The 21,131-nt window shown below is 46.8% G+C and overlaps 1 long non-coding RNA gene across 1 annotated transcript; it reads right to left on the bottom strand.

Annotated features, from left to right (window-relative positions):
• Nucleotides 1-1,445: 1,445 nt before the first annotated feature.
• Nucleotides 1,446-2,006, bottom strand: LOC112434900 (uncharacterized). Its single transcript, XR_003024291.2, has 3 exons — nt 1,851-2,006; nt 1,607-1,777; nt 1,446-1,527 (listed from the first exon to the last, which is right to left on the bottom strand). It is a non-coding gene; the product is annotated as an uncharacterized LOC112434900 (long non-coding RNA).
• Between the last annotated feature and the right edge of the window lie 19,125 nt (nt 2,007-21,131).

Raw genomic sequence — 21,131 nt, 5'->3', positions numbered from 1 at the left:
TTTTTTGTAGATATGTGCTCCAAATAAAGAATTTTGTGTTGACAAGATTGTTAGTTAATCATTTACAAACCAAAATTGTCTGTATGGACAGCAATTTAAAAAAAAAAAGTGAACATGTAAAGCTGCAGTGTTAGTGATGCGGTTGAAAAATGTGGGTGCTTTTGCACTGGTGCACCTAAGAAACAAAGTTAGGTGCACCAGTGCAACCGTAGCAAAAAGTTAGTCTAGAGTCCTGGTTTTCCTAGCTCTTGTTTTCTTAGTTCCTAGTTACAGTTCAGTTCAATTCAATTTTATTTATATAGCACCAAATCACAACAACAGTTGCCTCAAGGCGCTTTATATTGTAAGATAGACCCTTCAATAATGGATACAGAGAAAAACCCAACAATCATATGACCCCCTATGAGCAAGCACTTTGGCAACAGTAGGAAGGAAAAACTCCCTTTTAGCAGGAAGAAACCTGCAGCAGAACCAGGCTCAGGGAGGGGCGGGGCCATCTGCTGCGACCGGTTGGGGTGAGAGAAGGAAAACAGGATAAAGACATGCTGTGGAAGAGAGACAAGTACGATTCAATGCAGAGAGGTCTGTTAACACATAGTGAGTGAGAAAGGTGACTGAAAAGGAAAAATTCACTGCATCATGGGAGTCCCCCAGCAGTCTACACCTATTGCTGCATAACTAAGGGAGGATTCAGGGTCACCTGGTCCAGCCCTAACTATATGCTTTAGCAAAAAGGAAAGTTTGAAGCCTAATCTTAAAAGTAGAGATAGTGTCTGTCTCCTGAATCCAAACTGGAAGCTGGTTCCACAGAAGAGGGGCCTGAAAACTGAAGGCTCTGCCTCCCATTCTACTTTTAAATACTCTAGGAACAACAAGTAAGCCTGCAGTGTGAGAGCGAAGTGCTGTAATGGGGCGATATGGTACTACAAGGTCATTAAGATAAGATGGGGCCTGATTATTTAAGACCTTATATGTGAGGAGCAGGATTTTGAATTCAATTCTGGATTTAACAGGGAGCCAATGAAAGGAAGCCAATACTGGAGAAATATGCTCTCTCTTTCTAGTCCCTGTCAGGACTCTTGCTGCAGCATTTTGGATTAGCTGAAGGCTTTTCAGTTTTTAGGACTTCCTGATAATAATGAATTACAGTCGTCCAGCCTGGAAGTAATAAATGCATGAACTAGTTCTTCAGCGTCACTCGGAGACAGGATATTTCTAATTTTAGAAATGTTGCACAAATGGAGGAAAGCAGTCTTACATATTTGTTTAATATGTGTCACGGCTCAACGGCACGAGGGAACAGGGATGGACACAGGCGCAGAAACCAACCCGGAAGCGAGGTGACAGAAAACAAATGATTTATTTCCACCCACAGGAAAACGAAGGTGAAACACAAAGCGACGCCACCACACTAGTGGCGCGTAGGATTCTTCTGAGATAATGAGGGCGACCTAGACACCTCTAGGAGACGGCTGAACAGCGGGGACAGCGGGGAGGTAGAAACAGGACTAGGTAGGGGCCGGGGCACTGGAACAAGAGGAGATCACGATCAGAGGGATCCAGCAGACAACCAATAATCCTCCGCAGTTGAATTGAATTGCCTTACTTGGTTTCAGATGGAGGGGACAGGTGGAGCGGAAAACCCAGAAGCGGTCGAGGCGTGGGGAGGCAGGCAGGTGAGCAGTGGGCCGGCAGGCCACGTTGTGTGAGCAGCTGGCGGCCCAGGTCCAGGAGGACGGGAGCGAGGGGAACAAGATCTCCACTCCGGGTGCTATCGCTGAGGACAAGAAAAGACAGGTCAGTCATCACACGGCGTTAAGACAAGGTTTAGGATGCTCCACTGAACTAACATGGGAATAGCAGATACTCAGGCGATGAGTGGTTGAGAGCGCAGGTCTGATATACCGCTGGCACGATTGCTCACAGGTGGTCAGCCAGGGAGGGGCAACCGGACTCCGCCTAAAGGAGGAGGAGCCGCTGTCTGAGACCTGCAGGTGCCCAACCAGACCATGACACCATGTGCATTGAAGGACATATTCTTGGTCAAAAATGACTCCAAGGTTCCTCACAGTGTTACTGGAGGCCAAGGTAATGCCATCCAGAGTAAGAATCTGGTTAGATACCATATTTCTAAGATTTTCAGGGCCGAGTACAATAACCTCAGTTTGATCTGAATTAAGAAGCAGAAAGTTAGCGGCCATCCAGGTCTTTATGTCTTTAAGACATTCCTGCAGTTTAACTAATTGGTGTGTGTTATCTGGCTTCATAGATAGATAGAGCTTGGTGTCATCTGCATAGCAGTGTAAATGTATGCTATGTCTTCTAATGTTGCTGCCTAAGTGAAGCATGTATAATGTAAACAGAATTGGTCCTAGCACTGAACCCTGTGTAACTCCATAGCTGACCTCAGTGTGTGAAGAGGACTCTCCATTTACATTAAAAAATTGGAGTCTATTAGATAGATATGATACAAACCACTGCAGCTCAGTACCTGCGATACCTACAGCATGTTCTAATCGCTCTAATAGAATATTATGGTCAACAGTATCGACAATAATCAGTTTCACCTCAACCTTGCTTACCTTTCCGTCATCACTTGGAAAAGTCCTTGTGATCAGTCCTGTGGGCCAGTCAAGTCTCTTCAGTGAATTGTCTTTCATCACTTGCTTCACTATCACTTTATAAATCTCAAAACCCATCTGTTTAAAACTGCTGTTTCCCTGTGATCACATTGCCACTATTAAATTTCCTGTTTTTTTGTTCATTTATTGTATGCTATCCTTGGGTATTTTAAAATATAAATAAAATATATTATTATTATCATACAGAACAGCTACAAGCACCTGTTAACCCAAAAGGAACCATGATAAAGATGAATGAAGGTCAGCCACTGCAAAACACTTCCAGAAGGTAATACAGGTGCTGAGCAGCCAGCTAAATGATATATGTGTGTTCTTCACATACTTTTCAGCTGGGTCTTATAGATTTATATGCTGTACTTCAACAGGATTTATAATCAGTACTTTTCTTAATCTTTCATTCAATTTAAACACTGTTTTACTTCAAAGCAATTTCTCATTAGTTCAATCACATATTAATATGTTTTATGATGTCTGGATGAAGTCTGTATGGTTTACCGAAGACACATAAACAGGGTGCACCTTTAAGACTGATTGATCAACTCGGTCACCTATAACATCTCTAAGTTTGTGGCTTCGATCCTCAACCTGTTGGTAGGCAGTTCTGAACACCACATCCACATCCAGGATTTTGTTGAGAAGGTGAGAGATGTCATTATGGAGGCAGATGAAACCATGGTCTCGTACGATGTTGCATCCTATTCATTGAAGCGTTGGAGGTAGTCCGTAAGCGATTACAGGATGACCCCAACCTCAGCAACAGAACCAATCTCAGCATCGACAAAGTGTGTTTGCTTTTGGAACTGTGTCTTCATTACACCTATTTCTAGACTTGTAGTCAAGACCGCCTAATACGAGACCAAGACAAGACCAAGACCAGAGGGTATCGAGACCAAGACTGAGACCAAGACCAGAGGGTATCGAGACCAAGACCGAGACCAAGACCAAGTCGAGACGAGACCAAGACCGAGACCAAGACCGGGACAAAAAAGACTAACTTTTGTGTGCTTTTGAGGGCTGACATGATGGTACTGACTGGCCCCAAAGTCATCTGACAAAACAGCGATCACCTCCAACAACTGTAAAATATGAAATATGTAACTGGTTTCAGTTATACGTTATATATAGATAAAATTGTAACATCAAACTGAAGATTATAAACTTTAAATTGCATCATGTCCTATTGTAGTAGTACTAGCCAAATTACACTGTATGATATCAACTTCCCTAAAATGGATAAGGCCTGTCAACGCAAAGTGATATGCAGATGTTATTTAAAAGTCAATGGTCACATTTATTTAGTCAAACAACCATTTTAAGTAAAATTCTGTAATCAAACAATATAAAGACATGTGCACACCTCACATGAATCAGATGCAAACTACAAATATTACATACCAATACAAATTGTGCATTAATAAGAATAAGAACAAGTGCTTAAAAGATTCTGGCATCTTGATGTCTTCAGTGGCATGAGATTACAACACACTGCCAATGAAATCAAGCCTGTTGTTCAGTAGGGCAGGAACAATAGAACACAGACATTATGAACAAATAACAAATATCTTATGAACAAATATATAATGAACAAACAGCATATTTTCAGAGAGGAGTGAGAGAAAACAGTTCACATTTTAAAACAGTGATTGATTGCACTTCAAGAAAACTAAAGATTGCAACATCTTATAGCCTAGCCGTGCGCGGTGGGGTCTCATTAGAATGCCTCCTCTACTAAAAACCCTCTCAACTGGGGCAGAAGAGGCAGGGACAGAGAGGACCTTCAAGGCAACACTGTGTAGACTGGGGAAATGCTATTTGTTTTTTGACCAAAAGGTGAGTGCATCACAGTCAGAGTCATTTATGCTGTCTAGGTACTTGCTTATTTGTGCATCAGTGCTCGAGTCACTATCTGATAATTCTGTGTCTTCTTCTGTTGGTGCTGCAGGTCCGTCTCTGTCTACCTCTGTGATCAAAAGGTCTGGAAAAGGGTGCACACACACACACACACAAAGACAGGATTAGACAGGATGCTTCTAATGATGCTATAAAACCAAAGACAGTGATAATAAGTGGAACAACAAAAACAACAATAACAATAAATTATTATTATACAGTCACCTATTAATGACTTTTTAAGGTCATCTCTGAACCTCTTCAGTGCTGGTCCGGTTTCACCATTTTGGACATCTAAATCTACCCAGGTCAGTCCAAACTGGGGGTCGAGCATGGTGGCAAGGAAGTAGATCCGATGGCTAAACGGCTCTTCTGGATCCTTTTCGTCCATGCAAATCTGCCTGAAAATTCCAGAGAACCGTTTCTCTAAGGATCTTTTCAGTGCCCTGACTATAGTTACTGCCTGGGGCATTTGTACTTCCATCTTTATAAGATGATTCTTCAAGTCCAGAACAGTGGGGACCACCATGCTAATAGTCACCTGATGATCACCTTCTGTAAGGTCTGTTGCATCAGAAAAAGGCTCAAGCAAAGCACAAAGGTCTTTCAGCTGAGCCCACTCTCGGGTTGAAAACACTAAATTCTCTGTATTGCTGCACATTTCAGTGATGGCCCCGTGGTCAAGTGTGATCAGAGCCTTTAACTGTCTGTAGATGCTATTCCAGCGGGTGTTGTTTCCTGCTGGGATGGACTTATTGGAGACAAAGTGTGCCTCAAACAAGTCTTTGTGGTTACTACTGCTGTGCAGCAGGTTTGTAAACTTGCTGGTTTTGGCAATGGCTCTAGCTATAAAGACGTTCACCCGTTGACCATGGATCAGAACCTTCTGCATCCTCCCACATTGTTTCATCATCGAGGTCATCACTGCTGTCACCTACAGGGTGCTCTACTTCTGGCATCCTGACTTTAAAGGCCCGCTTCATATTGGATGCATTATCCGTCAGAATGTAGCTTATTTTATGGCCAATGCCATACTCCTCAACTATTCTGTCAAATGCTGAGGCGATTCGTTAGCCGCAGTGCTTCCCAGTGAAACGCCTACAGTCAAGCAAAAATGATTGTAAACTGTAAGAGTCCTTGTTCTTGCAGGCAGCATGAGCAGTAACTCCCAGGAAAGTACAAAGCCTCCGGTCAGACCAGAGGTCTGTTGTTATTGCTACATTTGGCTGGACTTCCAGGGCTTTGATTATGTCACCCTTCAATTTAGTGACAAGGTGAGGTATCAGCTTCTCTGTCAAGGTGGTTCTAGACACAGGAGTGTATTTGCTATCCAAGACATTCAGGAAGTGTCTAAAATGTGGATTCTCAACGATAGACAGGGGGAGAGAGCATCCAACTATAAGGTCCTGGAGGATGGACTTTGACCCTTTTATTGTTTTATGTAAAGCACTTTGGTATGCCCAAGGCTTTTAAATGTGCTCTATAAATAAAGATTGTTGTTGTTGTTGTTGGACTGGGTGATGGCCTGTTGCCTGGGTGAATTTGGGGAAAATAAGTGGATGCTTGGAGCAAACAATGATAATTGAGGCTGTGTGGGATTGACCGCTATCACTGATGTTGCAGATCCTGCTTTGTACTCCAAGTACCTACAAAACAGGGAAATAAGAATCTGTAAAACATCGGTTTCTATTCAACCACAAAAACTACTGTATCTTACAAGCACAGTAATTTTAAACCTATCAATGAGGGCAGACCTTTGCATACAAAATAACCTAATCTAATCCAGTGTGACACATATAGATCATTAGGCACAACTAGTAATAATGAAAATACTGGAGTGTTCAGGGTTGCAAGACCTTAAATAACAAGAACAGAAAAACAGTTGAATGGAATCTACAAAAGACAAAATGTCTGTGCATTAACGTTGCAGGTTGCATTAAGCCTCCTCCTGCCAGTCAGCTATCAGACACAGCTGTATTGACAAGAAATGAACTACTCAATAAAGTCTGAAGTTACACCAATACAAAATAACTGTGTCTAATAATGCTAAAATAGCCCCTAAACACTGGACTGGTTTAGTAGGGCAACATAGTAGAAAACACCTAAGAAAGTCATAGTCAAAGGTCCTTAAGTTCGATTAAAGAACCTTAGGACTCAGTTTTGCGATCCGTGCTATCTGGACCAGAGCCATAGACCGCTCTGATCTGGGCTTCACTGTCGAGAACGCCGCTGTTAGCCGAGCAATGTTATAGGGACACTCTTGAAACGCCCATCCTTACTTACGAGTCAGCAACCACATAAATATGCCCATTAAAGTCCAGAACAAACCACACCATACCGGCCCTTAAAGTGCTCACTGAAATGGTTTCGATATATTTCTGCTCAATGAATTTACCAAAATACCTAAAGTTAATGAAAATTGTTTAAGTAGCTGATAGCTACTGCTAGCGCTAGCTACCTGTACATAGCATGTAACGTAACGTTAAGTTAAAGTTAAGTCTGCAGGGACGGTTGCAAAAAAACTGTCCCTATATAATTTATAATGTTTGAAGAACACATTATAAATAACAATATTACATAAACATGACCTGGTAATCTCAGGTTGGAAAGGTAGTTAGAAGAGTTTGAAGATGGATAGATGGCTACTGGCTAGCTTACCTTTGAGGGTGTTTGCGCTCCAGTTGCCTGGTGAAGGTTGAGGTAGTCCTGGCTGTCTCGGTCAAGGAGACTTTGCAAAACGTGCACTTTGCCGAATGCTTCTTTTTTGCATTTACCAAAAACTCTTTGTGTTCTATGAACGCAAACTTTATGACAGGCGGAGCTAGGGGAGGGTCTGTGCTGACGGACGTGGGTTACTGACCGGGTAGCCTGGCTGCCCCTGGGTGGGTCCGGGATGGGCGTGAGGTTCTGGGGGCGCTCTGTCTCTGGGCAGGGGCCCTGGCCGGGCCTCGGGGCCTTGGGTCCTGGTTGGTGTGTTGCCGGGGTTGTGGGCGGGTGGGTGCATGGGGGCCCAGCCCTGGCGCAGGGTGCCGCCGGTGCGTCGAGCCACCTGGGGGGCTCTTCAACTGGTGAGGGAGGTTGTCACATCTTGCAGGAGCTTTCCTCTCTTCAGGAACTCTCTCTGCAGGAGGGGGAGATACTTGTGTTCTGAGGGCCTCTGGATGTCTGGAGTTTTGATCTCCTCCATACCTGCTTCATACCCTGGTGGACGGGGCTATGGCTCCCCCGTCCACCAGGTGATCCAGGTGATCGATAGATGCATTTTTTTTTCTTTTTTTTTTCTGCCCATTCTGTTGGTTTTTGTTTTTTGCCCTTGTCCCTCTTCTCAGCTGTTTCTTTTTCCCTCTTTCTTTCTCCCCTTCAGCAAGTGAAAATAAAATAAACAATAAAAGGTGAATCAAATGGACCATTACGGCAAGGCTGGGATGGTCAATTTGGTAAAGTAAATCCGTTGGGCATCTTTCTTTGCCTTTAGACAATAATTCTGATGGAAAAAGAGCCAAACGGGACAGGCGCAAAAAAAAACCTTAAAAAAACTTTATGACAGACGAAGTCGCTGACATTTCTGTAACTTACTGACCGGGCATACTGCTCAATCTAACGAGTTGCATTTAGTTGTGTTTGAAGGGCGCGAAAGGCGAAATAATAAAATGCCACAATGTGGAGGGATTTGAGCATGGCTGAGCCACTGTGTGTCGCTGTGTGACAGCTGAGCAGCGAAAGGAAATTAATTGAGGAGCCGGCTCTCATTCAATGGGAGTCAACTATTCTGATTCACTACAAAGCACTCTCTAAGCACCGCTCTCAGAGCTAAAGCTTTTGCGCATGATACATTATCGAACGTTACGCTGTGTGTCATGGATACTGTTGACTCCAAATCTCCTGACCACTATGTTGACCTGAGACAGCAAGACCGAGACAGCGAGACCAAGACAAGACCAAGACCAAAGTACGTCGAGACCAAGACGAGACCAAGACCACGTAAAAGTAGTCTCGAGACCGGTCTCGAGACCAAGACCGGTCTCGAGACATCCAACTCTACCTATTTCACAAACAAGGGTCAGCTCTACAGGCAGAAACATGGGTGTGCCATGGGTTCCCCAGTTTTACCCTTCGTCGCAAACTTGTACATGGAAGAAGTGGAAAAGCTTTGTTATCCTACCCTGTAACACCACCAAGCCATTGGTTCAGGTATGTGGATGACACCTGGGTAAAAATCAAATCTCAGGACGTACCACAATTCACGGATCACATTAACTCGATGGACCGACACATCAAATTCACCAGGGAGGATATGAAAAGTGGCAGGTTAGCCTTCTTAGACTGTGAGATTTCCATCAGTAATGGGGGACATTTAAAAGCTCATGTGTACTGTAAACCTACACATCAGTATTTAAGGTTTGACTCTAATCATCCACTGGAGCACAAACTGGGTGTCATCAGGACGCTACAACACAGAGTGAACACCATCTTCACAGACACAGTGGCCAGGGAGGCAGAAGAACAGCACATCAAGAAGGCCCTGAGTAAATGTGGTTATCCCAGCTGGACTTTTGTCAAACCTGGGAAGGCGCCAAAAGAAAGCTCCAGGTGATCCAGGAGAGAAGGACAACCGCTGCCCAAGCGAAAACCTGTAGTGATCCCATATGTGTCAGGAGTATCGAAACAGTTGAGACGCATTTTTTCTAAACACCGCATCTCTGTGGCTTTTAAACCTCAAAGCACGCTGCGCCAAAATTGGTCCACCCCAAGGATCGGTGTTAATTACCAGGAGGATTGGCAGGATTTATACAACCTCTGGCTAAGCGGATTGCACAACACAGAAGAGCTACCTCGTCAGGCCAGGACTCTGCAGTCTACTTACACCTACAGGCCAATGCAGTGGACACTCTTTCAATGATGAGGATGTACACATCCTGGACAGGGAGAAATGCTGGTTTGAGCGTGGAGTCAAGGAGGCCATTTACATGAAAAGGGAAAGACCATCTCTGAATCGAGGAGGGGGCCTAAGGGTACATCTGTCACCATCTTACAATGCTGCCAAGGCTACAATTGCAGCCTTTCAACTCTCTGTGAATGGTACTCATGGGCATTGATCAGTGGTGGTTGATCAATGCTCATGAGAATTTGCATATTAATGATCAAGGACCTGACCTCGCAGCACATTGTTCCTTCAGTGGGCTGGTTTCAGTCATTATGCAAATGTACTGTTTATAAGATTGGGGAAACCTGCAGTCAGCTGAGACTGAAGAAGTCACTTGGATGAGTGACGAAATGTTTCTCCCACTGAAAACGCTACGTCCAGATGAACAGAATCAATTTTTAGGGATGTTTTATGATATTTTCTCTATCACAGTATCACTGCCCCGGGGCCTCCTCCCAGTGGGAAAAACACCTCACCCAGGAGGTGCCCAGGAGGCATCCTTTTCAGATGCCCGAACCACCTCAGCTGGCTCCTTTCAATGTGGAGGAGCAGCGGCTCTACTCTGAGCCCCTCCCGGATGGCTGGACTTCTCAACCTATCTCTAAGGGAGAGGCCAGCCACCCTTCGGAGGAAGCTCATTTCCGCCGCTTGTATCTGCAATCTCGTTCTTTCAGTTACTACCCACAGCTCGTGGCCATGGGTGAGGGTAAGGACGTAGATCGACCAGTAAATTCAGAGCTTCACTTTTACACTCAGCTCCCTCTTCACCACGACAGACTGGTGCAGCGTCCACATCACTGCGGCCGCAGCACCAATCCGTCTGTTGATCTCCGGCTCCCATCACTCGCGAACAAGACCCCGAGAGACTTGAACTCCTCCACTTGGGGCAGGAACTCATCCCGGAGTGGGCACTTCACCCTTTTCCGGCTGAGAACCATGGCCTCAGATTTGAAGGTGCTGATCCTCATTTCCGCTGCTTCACACTTGGCTGCGAACTGTTCCAGTGCGAGCTGGAGGCCCTCACCCAATGAAGCCAACAGAACCACATCATCCACGAAAAGCAAAGATGAGATTCTGAGGCCACCAAAGTGAAAGCCCACCCCCATTTGGCTACGCCTAGAAATTCTGTCCATAAAAATTATGAACAGAATCGGTGACAAAGGGCAGCCCTGGCGGAGCCCATCACCCACCGGGAACGACTCCGACTTATTGCCGGCAATGCGAACCAAGCTCTTGCAACAGTTGTATAGGGATCGAATGACCCGTAGCAATGGGCCAGACACCCCATACACCCGCAGCACCTCCCACAGGACACCCCGAGGGACACGGTCAAATTCCTTCTCCAAGTCCACAAAACACATGTAGACTGGTTGGGCAAACTCCCATGCACCCTCAAGTATCCTCGAGAGGATAAAGAGCTGGTCCAGTGTTCCGTGACCAGAACGAAAACCGCATTGTTCCTCCTGTATCTGAGGTTCGACTATGCCAGGGTGCTGGAAAGGAGAGTTTGTCCAACTCTCCTTTCCAGCACCCTGGCATAGACTTTCCCAGGGAGGCTGAGGAGTGTGATCCCACTGCAGTTGGAACACACCCTCTGGTTCCCCCTTCTTAAAGCTGGAGACCACCACTCCGGTCTGCCAGTCCAGGGGTACTGCCCCTGATCTCGTGTCAACCAGGACAGCCCTCCAACGTCCAGAGCCTTCAGGAACTCAGGGCGGACCTCATCCACACCAGGGACTCTGCCACCAAGGAGTTGCTTAACCACCTCAGTGACCTCGCCCCTGGAAATTGGCGGGTCATCCCCTTTTCAAATTCAAATTCAAATTCAAATTCAAATTTTATTTGTCACACACACACACAACCATACACAGTATGACATGGGGGTGAAATGCTTGTAGCTGTACAATGCCCGACCATTAAATGACAGAAGAAAAGTTCTACAATATTTACAATTTACTACAAAAATTTACAAATTAACTTAGGAATTTGCAGTAAAGAATGTGCAAATAGCAGAAGAGATTATGAAGATAAGGATTATAAATTATAGGAATTATAGGATTATAGGAAATGTGTGGTGGTGCGTGTGGTGATGTGTGTGAGAGTCCAGTCTTATAGTGACGTGTTTGGGAGAGTCCAGTCCTACACCTGGTTCAGGCCCCGAATAGCCTGGGGGAAGAAGCTCCTCTTCATTCTCTCTGTTTTGGCCTTAAGGGAGCGGAAGCGCTTCCCAGACCTCAACAGTGAGAAGAGTCCATTGTTGGGATGGGAGAGGTCCATCATAATCTTCCTAGCTTTGGACTTGCACCGCTTGGTGTAGATGGACAGCAGGTCAGGGAGCTCTGATTGAATGATGCGTTCTGCCGAGCGCACCACCCTTTGCAGATCTCGTCTATCCTGCTTGGTGCTGTTCCCAAACCAGGTGCAGATGTTTGACGTCAGGACGCTCTCGATGGTGCAGGAGTAGAAGTTCTTGAGCACCTTCAGTGGCAGATGGAAGTCTCTAAGTCTTCTGAGGAAGAAGAGACGCTGACGGGCTTTCTTAACCAGGGTGTTGATGTGACAGGACCATGACAGGTCCTGAGTGATGTGGACACCCAGGTATCGGAAACTGTCCACTCTCTCCACTGGCGTGCCACTGATGATGAGGGGTTTGTAATTCCTCGCCTGCTTTGTAGTGAAGTCCACGATCAGCTCCTTAGTCTTGCTGATGTTTAGGAGGAGGTTATTCTCCTGGCACCAGGTCTCCAGGTTCCTAATCTCCTCCAGGTAGGCCGTCTCGATGTTGTCGGAGATCAGGCCCACAACAGCAGTGTCGTCAGCAAACTTGACAATGGAGGTGGTGTCGGATGTGGCTACACAGTCATAAGTGTACAGTGAGTACAGCAGGGGGCTTAAAACACAGCCCTGAGGCACTCCAGTGCTGAGTGAGATGGAGGGGGAGACTTGTTTTCCCACCCTCACTGATTGGGGTCTGTCTGTGAGGAAGTTGAGGATCCACTGACACAGTGATGAGCTGAGTCCTAGATCCGTCAACTTGGTGAAAAGCTTAGAGGGAATTATTGTGTTGAATGCTGAACTGTAGTCCACGAACAGCATCCTAACATAATTCCCTCTGCCAGTGTCCAGGTGACTCAGGGATGTGTGGAGCAGGTGAGATATGGCATCGTCTGTGGAACGATTAGTCCGGTAAGCAAACTGAAGTGAGTCGATGGTGGGAGGAAGTGAAGAAGTGATGTGATCTCTCATCAGTCTTTCAAAACACTTCATCACAATTGAAGTCAGTGCTACTGGACGGTAGTCATTGTGGCAAGCGGGCTGTTGTTTCTTTGGAACAGGGACAATGATGGACTGTTTGAAGCACGTGGGAACCACAGCTTGGGCCAGGGAGAGGTTGAAGATCTCCGTGAACACCGGTGCTAGTTGATCAGCGCAGGCTCTAAGGACCCGGCCAGGGATTGCATCTGGTCCTGCTGCCTTCCTGGTGTTCACCCTCCTGAAGGTGTTCCTCACGGCATGCTCTGTGATGACGAATGCATTTTCTTCACTGGTGCACTCCGATCGCGCGCAGCCGTTTGTTGTTTTAATTGCTGCGGCGTCGAAGCGAGCATAAAACGTGTTCAGCTCATCAGCCAGTGAAGCATCGGCATTCATCATTGAAGAAGCTGGTCGTTTATAGTCCGTTATAGTCCGCAGTCCTTTCCACAGGCTCCTAGAGTCGCACTGTCGTAGCTGTGACTCTAGTTTTTCCCCGTAGCTCCGCTTTGCCTTTCGGACCGCGCTGCGCACGTTGTAGGACGCAGCCTTGTATAGGTCCATATTACCGGAGACAAGCCCTTCATTGTAGGCAGGGGTGCATGATCTCAGAGCGTCGCGGATGTTTTTATCCACCCACGGCTTCTGGTTGGGAAACGTTCGGATGATAGTTCTTTCTGCTGTGTCGTCCGCTAGTTTCCCGATAAATCCCACAACCGCTTCCGTAAACATGTTGATGTCATCAGAGCTGCGCCGAAACATGTCCCAGTCTGCGTCATCCAGTGCGTCCTGCAGCGCGGCCACCGATTGGTCCGTCCAGCGAGCGACCTCCCTCCTGATCCCTCCTTCATCCCCAGACTCTGCTTCCTCCTCGGAAGTCGTGTCAGTGGGATTAAGGAGGTCCTCAAAGTATTCCTTCCACCGCCTGACAATTTTCTCAGTCGACGTCAGCAGCACTCCGCCAGCACTATACACAGTGCAGGTAGAGCACCGCTTTCCCCTACTGAGACGCCTGATGGTTTGCCAGAATCTCTTCGAGGCAGTCCGAAAGTCTTAAACCTGGTTTAAATCTGGGACTCTCCACCATTTGACCCTCGAACTGAAGAAGCTTCTCGGATGAGAGGTGAAACGTCTTCAAGCAAGTTAAAGAAGTCCAGACGCTTTTCTTTGCAAGCTCCTTTGACTACAATGACCTGGATGACTGAGAACCTTCACAGACAATTATGTTTAATATTTTTTTTTGTGGTTATTACAGTATATGTGTAATAATGTCTAAGCAATATCTCAGCTGACAAGCAGGAGGGGAAAAAGAGAAAGAAAATGACGTTTTTTTTTAAATATAGATAGATCTTAGATAGATCTTAAAGCATGTGCTAACGAGCTGGCTGATGTTCTCACTTCCATCTTCAAACTCTCCCTCAGCCAGAGTACTTTCCCCACATGCTTTGAGACCACAACCATCATCCCTCTTCCCAAGAATTCTCAGCCACCTGCCTAAATGACTATAGACCAGTTGCACTGACTCCAATCATTCCAAAGTGCTTCAAGAGAGTGGTGCTGGCCTACATCCAGAGCAACATCTCAGACACTCTGGATCCCCTGCAGTATGCCAAACGGCTCAATAGGTCCACATCAGACGCAATCGCTGCTTCCCTTCACTATTCCCTCTCCCATCTGGAAAAGAAAGACTCATACATCAGGGTACTTTTTGTTGATTACAGCTCCGCCTTCAATACTGTCATCCCACACAAACTCAGCCTGAACCCCACCCTATGTGACTGGCTACAGGACCTTTTGACTGGCAGGCCCCAAACCGTCGGGATTGGCAACAGGACTTCAGCCAGCATTATTACAAACACTGGCATCCCACAGGGTTGCTTCCTCAGCTCCATCCTCTACACCCTGTACACCCACTACTGTGTCGCCTCTAATAGGGATAACATCATACTGAAGATCACTGCAGTGATCTGTCACATCACTGGAGGGAAAAAAACGGCTTACAGGAGAGATGTGGTCGGTCTAGTGTCATGGTGTGAGGACAACAACCTCATCCTCAACACTGACAAGACAAAGGAGGTGAATGTGGACACAAGGAAAAAGAGGAGGCCTCACCAGCCGCTGTCTATCTGGGGCCTTGAAGTGGAGAGGGTGAGCAGCATTAGGTACCTGGGTGTCTACATCAGTGAGGACCTCACCTGGACACTGAACACCACACAGTTGGTCAAGAAGGCTCAGCAGCAGCTGTATTTCCTGAGGAGGCCAAGGAAATCTGGTATGTCGGCCATGATCCTCAGCAGGTTCTACAGCTGCATTGTGGAGAGTACACTGTTACACCCCTAGCCTAGGCATGTAGAGACGCACATAAGGTTGGAGGAGAGAGAAGCAAGTACCCGTCCTGGTTCCCAAACAAAAGAGCTGAAAACCAGTTATGAGTAAAAAGGTGATTTTATTTAATGTCAGGAAGCATAGCTCCAGGGTGAACCCAGGCCAAACTAATAAACAAAACCAATTAAGTCCCGCCAGAGAAAACTAACTAAACTTCCTAGCCCAGAAACCGGAGAAAACAGTTCAAAAGAAAAGGCGGCTCACCCCTTTAGCTTCAGCCTATGCATGCATAAGCACTGAGTTTATACACCAGTGGCGGCTCTCACAGAGCACGCTTACACAGATACAAAGTAACCCAAAAAGTTGGAAACCAGGGCCAGGTCCACGTCTGCTGTCAAAACTGCTCGCTCGCTTCTCTCTCTCTCCCGGCAGCTGTCAGAGTGGCTTTTTGAACGCAGTCACGTGCTCCATGGTCCAATCAGCAGCCCACTACTCTTCATTAGGGGAAGGACCTGCAGAGAATCTTGAGACACAGTTAAGAGACATAAACACAGCAGCTCACACAGACTTCTTATGGCCACAGGCCGTAACACCCCCCTTCCCAAAATCAAAATGTCTCGTTTGTAGATGTTTTGACAGTTACGATTAAAGGAAAATACGTGATAGTCCATCCGCTAATACATTTCTGTACCCTTTTTATGGCGAATTTCCAGGATGAAATCTTGCACCAGGAGAGACCATCTCATGAGCTTTTGGTTTTAGTTCTGCATTCGCATTAAGAACACCAGGGTATTGTGGCTGGTATAAACTATCACAGGTGAGGGGCTGGAACTGACGTACCTCAAAATGCTGCAATGCGAACAGCAGGGAAAGGGCCTCTTTTTCAATTGTGCTGTACCTTTGCTGATGGACATTGAATTTCTTTTAGAAATAGCCGATTGGGTGATCCACACCATGTTGATCTTGGTGCAATACGGCACCTGCTCCGCAGGCATCTACCTCTAATTTAAAAGGACGTGCAAAATCAGGGGCAGCCAGCACTGGTGCACTGCAAAGGAGAGTTTTAACAGCCTGGAACGCACTCTGACACGCAGAGGACCACACGAAAGGTTTTAACACAGTAGTGAGGCTAGTGAGGGGTGCGACCACTTCTATGAAAATTTCGACAGAAACCCCGGTAGTAGCCCACCATGCCAAGAAAATGGCGGAGCTCACGCCTAGTACGAGGGGCAGGAAAATCCAGTATGGCCTGGATTTTCGCCAAAATAGGGCACACTTGTCCCTGACCCACCTGTTTCCCTAGATACGTCACTGTGGCTTTGTCAAAAATCACACTTGGCGAGATTGAGGGTGAGGGATGCCCTTTGCAAGCGATGGAACACATCTGTGAGTGTTTTCACATGCTTTTTTTTTTTTTTTTTTTTTTTTTGCGCCTGTCCCGTTTGGCTCTTTTGCATCAGAATTATTGTCTAAAGGCAAAGAAAGATGCCCAATGGATTTACTTTACCAAATTGACCATCCCAGCCTTGCCATAATGGTCCATTTGATTCACTTTTTATTGTTTATTTTATTTTCACTTGCTGAATACGGGACAGACTTGACTGGAGGAAAGGTATCGTAACGGTATCGTAACGTTCGATAATGTATCATGTGCAAAAGCTTTAGCTCTGAGAGCCGTGCTTAGAGAGTGCCTTGTAGTGAATCAGAATAGTTGACTCCCATTGAGCGAGAGCCGGCTCCTCAATTAATTTCCTTTCGCTGCTCAGCTGTCACACAGCGACACACAGTGGCTCAGCCATGCTCAAATCCCTCCACATTGTGGCATTTTATTATTTCGCCTTTCGCGCCCTTCAAACACAACTAAATGCAACTTGTTAGATTGAGCAGTATGCCCGGTCAGTAAGTTACAGAAATGTCAGCGACTTCGTCTGTCATAAAGTTTTTTTAAGGTTTTTTTTTTTTGCGCCTGTCCCGTTTGGCTCTTTTGCCATCAGAATTATTGTCTAAAGGCAAAGAAAGATGCCCAACGGATTTACTTTACCAAATTGACCATCCCAGCCTTGCCGTAATGGTCCATTTGATTCACCTTTTATTGTTTATTTTATTTTCACTTACTGAATACGGGACAGACTTGACTGGGGGAAAGAAGGGGAGAAAGAAAGAGGGAAAGAGAAACAGCTGAGAAGAGGGATGGGGGAGAAGGGCAAAAGACAAAAACCAACAGAATGGGCAGAAAAAAGAAAAAGAAAAAAATGCATCTATCGATCACCTGGATCACCTGTTGAGAAAGAAAAAAGAAAACAAGCAGAAGAGAACAAGAGTAATAGAATAAACAACATCACAATGATATATGGGAATATGACAGTAAATACTAAATATTAAACATTATTGTGCAGCACATAAGATCAACAGAACACAGTGTGCTTTGAGGTAGGAGCCAAAAAGGGTGTAGTTTGTGGGTGTGATCACCCGTGTGTACACCTGTGAGCATGGACGCGCTTGTTTTTGTTTTTTTAAAGGTTCCTTCATGTAATGATCTGCTAGAGGGTGTGGGGGGGCCACAGCCCCGTCCTCCAGGGCATGAAGCAGGTATGGAGGAGATCAAAACTCCAGACATCCAGAGGCCCCCAGAACACAAGAGACCAAGGAAGACCAACAGAGGGGCAGCCGCGCCACTGTCCCAGAAAGAGCTGAGGAGAGTCCCAGATGAGGGCTCACTCAGCAGCAGCGGAGCATAAGGCAGGGGGGGTTGCAGTGACGCGCCCGTGAGCTCCGCCGGCAGCCAGCTGTGCCTGAGTGACCGAGCCCCAGGCTGAGAGGTCGGGGGCACCCCACCTCCGAAGTGGCCCGAGCGAGCCCCAGGCTCCAGGCCCCAATAAGCGGCGCCAAGGAGTGAGCCGGTGTGTACCTGGATGCCCATCCCCAGACACAAAGAACCACCAACGCACCGATGTCTGAGGGAGTCCGCCACTGGCAGGGGAAGTGGTGGTGGGGGGAGATAGACCTCCAAACCTTGGAGGGCCTGAGATGTCCCCAGAGAGGTGGCGTCTGATACCCAACCTGACATATAGACACAGACATACAGGCACACACAGACACAAACATCCATTCCCACCCTCATGCTCTCATATGCACTTACTCCACACTCAACCAACGTGGAGACAGACATAAAGAGACGCTGTACACACGATCACACTCTCCAAGTGTACTCTACGAACCGGGTCTAGGTACCCTTGCCCCTGGAGGGGGGAACTGCACCCAGACCCAGGTGGTGTTACCCTTTTCCCTGCGGTGGGGAGAGGCAGACCGCCCCGACTCCGCAGCAGCAGGGAGGCCCCACATTCCAGACCGCAGTCGGACGGCCAACTCCTCCTCCTAGCCCCCCCGCTCCAGCAGGTCGTAGAGAATGGGGGTGGGAGAAGACTCCAAACCTCCCTCCACCCGCTCATTGTAGTGTTGATGCATGTGTGTTCTAAGGTGCATTTAAAACCCAGGAGGGCATGGAGCTACCTGCCAGAGAGCAGCAGGTAAGGGCATAGTACCTCCTGCTAGCCCTCAATGTCTACGTGTATTTAAAATTGAGGGGTGGGCAACGACGCCAGGGGTGAGGTGTACACCCTGATGGTCTTTTGGAGTCCGTGTAGCATGCCCACCCCCAAGATCCTATATGTATGTGTAATGAGAGTGTGAGTAATGTGAATATCTAAGTTGTGGGATAAAATTGAGGCACAGGCAGCCAGAAGGGGACAGAGGGGGTGGCCTCCTCTGCACCCCAGTGCCTACTGGGGTCAGCTCCCCCGCTGACCCCAGTAGGCACCCCCATACTCCGCGACCCGCCAGGGAAAGGGGGCCCAGACCCATCCAGACCGGGGCCCAGTGCAGCAGCGCCTCCCGGCCCCACAGAGCCCGGGACAGTCCACCCAACCCCACCACAGAGAAAACTGCACCCACCCCACCATCCACTCATCTTCCAGACTACATAAGACAATAGACACCCAGGCTGAGATCTTCCTCCACCTCTCCTGTATCTCCCCTTCCTGCAGAGAGAGTTCCTGAAGAAAGGAAAGCTCCTGCAAGATGTGACAATCTCCCCCACCAGTTGAAGAGCCTTTTTTCATATGCTCTGACCGGGTGTCTGAGTAGACGACAATATCATCCAGATACACTTCACAATTGCAAACGCTTCCCAGCACAATATTCATAAGGCGTTGGAATGTGGCGGGGGCGTTGCGCAACCCGAAAGGCATGACAGTGTACTGAAGAAAATGGTCAGGAGTAACAAAAGCAGAGATGTCGGCTGCATGTGATGGTAGAGGAACTTGCCAATAGCCCTTCAACAAATCCAGCTTAGTAACAAATTTCGCAGAACCGACCCCATCGACACAATCTTCCATTCTGGGAAGAGGATAGGAGTCAGGTTTGGTCACGCTGTCCACCTTCCGAAAATCCGTATCTGGAGGAATAAATATATTTCAATAAATATTAACGTTAGCCCGCGACTTTGTTCCAGTTTAGAATTTTGGCCCACTGTGTATTTGAGTTTGACACCCCTGCAGTAGAGCTAAGAACAGCAAGACGATTTTCCAACAGATAAGAAACTTCTGTCTGGAAAAGAACACGTTTAGTGGGATTCACCCGGTAGGCATGCTGTTTGATTGGAGGGTGGTCCCCCACATCGATATCATGCTCCAGCACGGTGGTATGGTAAGGAGTGTCAGAGAAAAGAGTAGGATTATTCTCAATCAACTGACACACATCATTTTGAACAACATCATCTAAATCCTTTAAATGTGACCTTAGATCGCTTAGGATCGCCTAGGATTTCAGAGTTCTGAGCAGCCCTCAGCAAAACCGAAAACTAAACCATCACTTACTGGGTCATACTGGGTTTTGGAAACTGGCACCCCCACAGTCGCAACTGTTGACACACCACAAGCAAAGTAAGGCTTTATCATATTGATATGACACACATGACACTTTTTCCTTTGCTCTGGGGTGTCTATGACATAATCCGTGTCACTCAATTTTGCCTGTACTGTGTATGGACCACTAAATTTTGCCTGGAGGGAAGAACCAGGGACCAGTAGAAGTGTTAAAACTTCATCACCAACCTCAAATTTCCTTTGTACAACTTTCTTATCAAACTTCCTTTTCATCTTTCCCTGCGCTGCAACGAGAGCATGGCGTACGATTGCACATGCTTTATGCAAACACTCTCTAAAAGAACTCACATAATCCAACACATTTTCCCTAGGAGCATCTGCGTCGGACAAAAACTTCTCCTTGAGTAGTCGCAACGGGCCACGCACTGTGTGACTGAACACCAGCTCAGCAGGGCTAAATCCTAGCGACTCCTGCACGCTTTCCCTCACCGCTAAAAGAAGCAGCAGCAAACCCTCATCTCATTCCTTTTGTTATGGCCCTGGCCATAATCTGTTTTGGTAGTTGTTTTCTTTGTCTGTGCCTTTAAGTCTTTGCAGGTCCCTGAGTGGTTAGCCCAGCCGGACAATTAACAGGATTGGTTACGGAGGATCTTAGGCTCACCCTTCGCCTGAAAGAGGTGGAGCTTGAGGCTAAAGCCAAAGAAGTTGACCTTATGCATCTCTGCATAAGGGCTATGGAGCTGGATCCTTCCCGACAACGCAATGTTACCTCTACCCCAGTGAGTAAAATTGTGAGTAAGCCTACTGATTCATTTTCCTCTGACCATTTTAATGCAAGCAAGCAAATTGCTTTAGTGCCACCTTTCAGAGAAAGTGAGGTTGACTCTTACTTTAATGCCTTTGAACGCATCGCAACTACTTTGAAATGGCCCAAGGATGTGTGGAGTTTGTTGCTGCAGTGTAAGTTGGTGGGGAAAGCACAGGGAGTGTGTGCGAGCTTATCTATTGATGACAGCCTGGATTATGAAATTGTGAAATCCACTATTTTAAGGGCTTATGAGCTAGTTTCGGAGGCATATCCCCAGAAGTTTCGGTCATGTGATAAATCTGCCAACCAAACACATGTAGAGTTTGCCAGGGAGAAGACTCTCTTGTTTGATAAGTGGTTAGCTGCTAGTAAAGTGAAGGACTTTGCTCAGCTAAGAGGATTGGTCC

This window comes from Maylandia zebra, linkage group LG6, assembly GCF_041146795.1.
Source record: "Maylandia zebra isolate NMK-2024a linkage group LG6, Mzebra_GT3a, whole genome shotgun sequence".
NCBI classification, from domain to species: domain Eukaryota; kingdom Metazoa; phylum Chordata; class Actinopteri; order Cichliformes; family Cichlidae; genus Maylandia; species Maylandia zebra.
This window is presented reverse-complemented; position numbering and strand designations above follow the sequence as displayed.